Below are 6,720 nucleotides of genomic sequence, written 5' to 3' on the forward strand. Positions count from 1 at the left end.
TATATGTCTTCTGTAGAACAAAAATAAAATAAGGGGTTGGCCTAGAATATTCCTATATAACAATGAAATGGCCTTACGTATTCCTCAGGGTAGAGAAAATGATCAGAAGAAAGAATACCAGTACCTTCAACTTTAAGTTTGCTGGAAATAATTTGTTCAGTTTCAAACCCTCTTCTAGTTTTAACTATTCTGCCAAATATACATCCCTATCTAGGGGTTACTTCTACCCTAACAGTTCTACCATTATATATTGGTTTTGCCTACTTTGGAAATTTATACATGTTTCATATCATCCATATTATTTAATGTCTTTCTTGTTACATCCATGAGATTCAACCATGTTATTGTATTTAGATTTAGTACATTCATTCTCACTGGTGTTTTGTATTCCTTGTCTATTGTAGTACACATTATTTTTTAATTTTGCTTTTGAAGGATTTTTGACTTATAGAGCCACATCTGAAGTATGCAAAGTCCTGGAAAAAGGTGTGTGTGTTTTTTTGTTTTGACAGGTCCCTGCTATATAAATGATTGGATTGTAAATGAATTATAACATTTATAGGCCCATATGATTATGGTGATTTATCAATAAAAATTTAGAATAAATAAAGAAAAGGTATTGCACCTTTGTTTATTGTCCCATCAGTAGACATAAAGATCTTCCTAATATCCAGGTATCTTTTGTTCAGGTCCAGGACTATGGGGGCAACTTTGCCCACGAAGTGCCCCCGTCCGCTAAAGATGAAAGTGAAACTACCAAGGCATGATCTGCTTGGGGAGGAAAGGTAGCTGATCCCTCAGAGGAGAAGGTCCAAGAGCGCCTTCCTCAAAGGGCTTTTATTGGGTTCATTTGTACAAGAATACAGGTAAGGATCAAACAATAGATAGCATTCAAAGAACTATGAGGGTTTATTCTCAGTCAGTGTCAGATAGCTAAAGAGCCATAAAACTTTGAGGAACAAACTTCTTGCTTGACCCTTATCATTTAAATGAGAGCATTCTAAACAAAGCTGGTTTCACAGAGTTTTACATACTCTTTCCTAGGCCTAATTACCCCAGATCCCACTGGCAAAGAGTTGCACTGCCTTCCCCATCATGGGTTTTTAGGCTTAAGTGGATTAGAGTCAGGAAGTGCTTCTCCCAGACAGAAATGGGGCTCAGGCTATGTCAGAATAGCTTGGGGGTGAGGGTCCATCACTCCCTCTTTGCTGCAGCCCACCAAGTCCTTTTTTGATGGCCTCCCAAGTGATTGTGTCTGGCTTAGGTTGACCCCCCTTCTGAGGGGTCTTAGCCAACTCTGACTATCCAACCATGCATTGGGGGCAGGGGGATGAGGTGGAAGCAGCATTTGGTACAAGAGACAAGCTTCGTCTCCTTAGTGGCTCACATTCCGCAGGTCACTCAGTCTTAGCCGTGGGGGGCAGTTACAACTCCTAAAACCAGGCAGAGCAGTTCTCAACACAGAGCCATGTCTCCATGTTCTTTGTTTTAAAAAGTCCTATTCTTGGCTAATTATTTTGCTCTTACCACAAGGAAAAGATAACAACACTATTATTATTATCCAAAATACCATGCCTCTTCAGAACCCATTCCTATTAAAGAAATATAAATCTTCTTGCTCTTGCCTTTTCCTAACATCTTTTACTAAATGCTGGTAACCTCACATTACTCATATCACATTAGCCATTTTGTCACCTGTGAACATGGGTGTCCAATGACTCTCTTAAAGATTGTTACTTTACTTCATTGATTATGATGACAAATGCAAGTTGCAGACATAATTTTAAAGAAATAATTAACATTACATAATTTTCAACCATGTTAAACTTACCATGCAAAGTTTTATAGGATAAATAATCTGGATAGCCTGTGGAAGACATAGAAATGGCCTACCCTGGAGGACTGGCTGATATGTGATGTGCATCCATAGAGAGTCCAGGAGATTGCACTGGATGCCTATGAAGAGATGTGTGCTGTCAGCTGCACCATTCCCTGGTGCAATAGACTAGAGGTGGCACTAAGGTAAGAGCTGATGCATGGACCTGCGTAAGTAGCTCAAGTTCAAGGGTCAGTCAGCAGAGTATATTGTTGTCTGTCATGTATCACCCCAAATCAATATATTGGCATAATGCTGGTGACTCAATTTCATGTGATACTATAAATTAAAAAAAATTGCCAGCCAAGGGTCCCTAGACCTTCTTGAGGGATAAGGTCAATGTCATGAGTGAGGTAGATGATTAAAAAGCATTGATAATGTGGCAAACAGGGACCAAAATAGGTGCCTCAGATAAGGCATTTCATATGGATGATAATGCCAGTTTGGGTCAGTTTTACCCACTGGAGAGAGACAGAAAGTATTAAGAAAGGCCCCCTGAAGCAGGGGGTTGAGGCATTATTAGGTAAGGCTCTTCTTGCCTAGGTACTATTAGAGGGGTTGGTTTTAGTTTCACCTATTGTAAATAGATCTGTTATGGATAACAGTTTGGTGATGTGGAGGGGTGAAGGGGGCATAACGGGGGCAAATGGCAATGAAAAAAATTGACAAAATAAATAAATTAAGCTACAGTGTAAATTCTTGGTTCACACATGAACTGATTTTTGCTGGCTCAATACTTAGGGTGTAAGTACTTGATTATAATTACTTAGTTATAATTGAACATAACATGCATGTTCACTTTAATAGATACTGACAGTTATTTAGAGGGTTTGTATCAAGTCACACTCTGAATACCAGGATAAAATCTGTTTTCTACATTATTGTCAACATTTGGTGAGGCCATATCATTGTTTTAATTTGGCTAATCTGATGGATTTAGTGATATCTCATGGTGGTTTTCATTTAGATTTTCCTCATGAGTAATGATACAGAGTGTCTTTTCATGTGCTTATTGGCCATGTTTATATCCATGTTGATGAAGTACCTGTTCCTATTTTTTGTTTCATTTCTACAAGCTTTTTTTCTTATTGATTTGCAGGGACTCTCAATTGTATCCTTAATACTAGTCTTTTATTGGCATTTGTATTGCACAATTTTTTATTCAGTGTCAGGCTTGCACTTTCATTCTGTAATGGTGTCTTTGATTAAATGTTTTGCTTTATTTTCAATGAAATCCAATTCGTCAACATTTTTCTCTATCATTAGTACAATACTTTTTTGTTCTTGAGAAATTTTGTTCAGCTAAAGGATAGGAATATACAAGGTCTGTCCAAAAGTATCCATCCATGTAACATGAAGAATAAAGACATTTTTTGAAGAAGATAGAAGGTACAAGAAACATTGTACCTAGGACAATGGCACCTCAGTCCTCTTCAAAGCAGGCAGCTTGGGACCTCATACAGTTCCCCTAATTGCCAACAGCTACCCATCATATTTTTCCTGAATCTCCTAACAGATATGAAATCTCTTCCTTTTCAAAGCTGATTTTAGTTTTGGGAAAAGCCAGAAGTTGCAAGGTGCCAGATCTTGGGTTGTAGGGTCTGAGTCACCTGGGTGATTTGATGTTTTGCCAAAAAACTCTGCAGGAGATGTGATGCACGAGTGGGTGATCGAGATGGCTACACAGTACATATGTTCTGTCAACAGCATCTACTGCCCCCACTAAATAGTGCAGTGAAGTTGCCACTGTTCAAACATGCACATTCCAGTCCACTCTCCTTGGATGCCAGGTTACATCAATGTCTTGCATACCATTCTCTTTATATTAACAATGTCTGGACTTTTTATGGACAGAGCTTGTATTCTTTTTTATTTTCTTCTAGATGATTTATTGTTTTACTATTCTCCTTATCCCAGCTCTTGCATCAGTTATTGAAAAGAACATTCTTTCCCCACAACATTTTACCAGCATATTTGTGGAAAAGTGAGTGACAAGTGTCAGTGTGATTCTTAGATCTGTTTTCTGTTACAGTGGATCTTTTTCTTTTAGATTGGTGCCAGTACCACAATATTTTAATTACTGTAAATACATAAGATATCTTAATATTGAGGAGTGTATTGCTTCCAAAGTTATTTTTCCTAAAATATTTCTTCACTAGTCTTTATTTTTTTGACATTACTCTTTCCTTTGTGCTTTAACAGGATTTCTCTAGGATAATTTTTCTTTTTCCTGAAAAATTTTCTTTAGTTTTTTATTTCAATTTATGTATCCTGGCAATATATGATGTGAGGTTTATTTGTCTAAAAATTTTTTTAAGTAAAAATTTCTTTATTTTGCCTTCATTTTTATAGACACATTTACTAGGTATTGGATTTTACTGACAGGTTTTTAAAAAGTAGTTTCAGTCTACAGTCCCACCAAGAGTGAGCTAGGGTCCCCTTTTCCCCACAACCTGTCCAATATTTGTTGTTTGTTGCTTTGTTTATGATAGCCATCCTGACCAGTGTAAAGTGGTATCTCACTGTGGTTTTAACAGTATGGAATTTTCTCAGGAAAAAAAAAATCGACCTGCCTTTTGACCCAGCAATTCCACTGCTAGGATTATATCCTAAGAATCCTAAAACATCAATATCAAAGAACCTATGCACCCCAATGTTCATAGCAGCACAATTTACAATAGCCAAGAGTTGGAAGCATCCTAGGTGCCCCTCAGTAAATGAATGGATCAAAAAATTGTGGTACATATACACAATGGTATTCTATGCAGCAGAGAGAAAGAAGGAGCTACTACCCTTTGCAACAACATGGATGGAACTGGAAAGCATTATGCTGAGTGAAATAGGCCAGGCATTGAAGGACAAATGCCATATGATCTCATCTTTGACAGGAAGCTAAACAACAAAACAAACAAGCAAGCAGAATAAATCAAGTTGTTTTCAAGGTTTTTTCTCCCACTCATTAATTTTGGTGAAAAGTCAGCTGTGGCCCTTATTATTAGTTTTCTTTCTAGGAGAATTTTATATTCCATTCCATTTTATTTCTTTCTGTAGCTGCTTTTGGTTTTAAAATTTTAGAACAGTTTTAGATTGACAGAAAAAAACTTCAAAGTTAATACAGATTGTTTCCATATTATCTGCACCCAGTTTCCCCTGTTATTAACTTCTCATCATAATATGGTATACTGGTTAAAATTCCTAAACCAATATTGATACAGTATTAACTAAAGTCTATACTTTATTTAGATTTTCTAATTAAATTAATCTATTTTAAAAATTGAATTTATTGGGGTAAAAATTTCAATGATAAATGATCTTTTTTTAAAATTTTTTTATTGATTATGCTGTTACAGTTGTTCTAGTCCCCCCTTCATTCCCCTCACCCTACCTCCCCATCCCCACCATTACCCCCCCTTTAGTTTATGTCCATGTGTCTCAAGTTCTTTAGATTCTATATTTCCCATGCTATTCTTGCCCCCCATCTATTTTCTATCTACTGTCAATGCTACTTATTTTCTGTACCTTCTCCCCCCTTCTCCTCCTCCCACTCCCCTGTTGCTAACCCTCCTTGAGATCTTCATTTCTATGTTTCTACTCCTGATCTAGCTGTCCTTTTAGTTTGCTTTTGTTTTAGGTGTGGTTGTTAATAACTGTGAGTTTGTTGTCCTTTCACTGTTCATGTTTCTTTAACTTCTTTTTCTTCGATAAGTCCCTTTAACATTTCATATAATAAGGGCTTGGTGATGATGAACTCCTTGAATTTGATCTTATCTGAGAAGCACTTTATCTGTCCTTCCATTCTAAATGAAAGTTTTGCTGGATAGAGCAATCTTGGTTGTAGGTCTTTGGATTTCATGACTTGGAATACCTCTTTCCAGACCCTTCTTGCCTGTAAGGTCTCTTTTGAGAAATCTGCTGACAGTCTGATGGGGACTCCTTTGTAAGTGACTGTCCCCTTAGCTCTTGCTGCTTCTAGGATTCTCTCCTTCATTTTAATTTTGGCTAATGTAATTATGATGTGCCTTGGTGTGTTCCTTCTTGGCTCCAACTTCTTTGGGACTGTCTGAGCTTCCTGGATTTCCTGGAAGTCTATTTCCTTTGCCAGATTGGGGAAAATTCTCCTTTATTATTTGTTCAAATAAGTTTTTCACTGGTGGCTGTGCCTTTCCCCCTTCTGGTACCCCTATAATTCGGATGTTGGAGCATTTAAAGATGTTCTGGAGGTTCCTAAGACTCTCATTTCTTTGAATTCTTGCTTCTTGACTCTTTTCTGTTTGGCCATTATTTGCTTTCTTCTGGTCCACTCCATTGATTTGAGTCCCAGTTTCCTTTTCATTGCTATTGGTGTCCTGTGCAATTCCATTCATTTCCACTAGTTTTGCCTTCATATATTTGTCTAATTTGTGGGTATAATCAACCAGTTCTGTGAGGATCCTGATGACCAGTGTTTTAAACTGTGCGTCTGAGAGTTTTGCTATTTCTTCATCGCTTAGATTTATAGGCTCTGGGGCTTTCAGATCTTCTTGAGCCATTTTTGGTCTGTTCGCACCCTTTAAGTGTGAGGAGTGGATTCTTGGACTCCCAGGTTGCTGGGTTATAACGCTGTATGTGGAGGTGGGGTCAGAGCAGGGAAATGGCGGTGCCCTCCCTGCTGCTCTTCGCGGGGACTGGCTGTGTTCCTGTCCAATCGCCCACTCCCTCGCTTGTCTATCCGCACACAAATGCGCGACCACAGTCAACCCGCAGCCCAGCTCCCTTTCTGTTTCCCCGCGGTTGCTTGCTTGGTAGCTCGCTGGGTCGCTCACTAGGTCTAGCCCTGCGCCTGGATTCCACACGCCTGAGTCTGT

Source organism: Artibeus jamaicensis, unplaced genomic scaffold (genome assembly GCF_021234435.1).
Source record: "Artibeus jamaicensis isolate MK-2021 breed Jamaican fruit bat unplaced genomic scaffold, CSHL_Jam_final scaffold_1964, whole genome shotgun sequence".
In the NCBI taxonomy this organism is placed as follows: domain Eukaryota; kingdom Metazoa; phylum Chordata; class Mammalia; order Chiroptera; family Phyllostomidae; genus Artibeus; species Artibeus jamaicensis.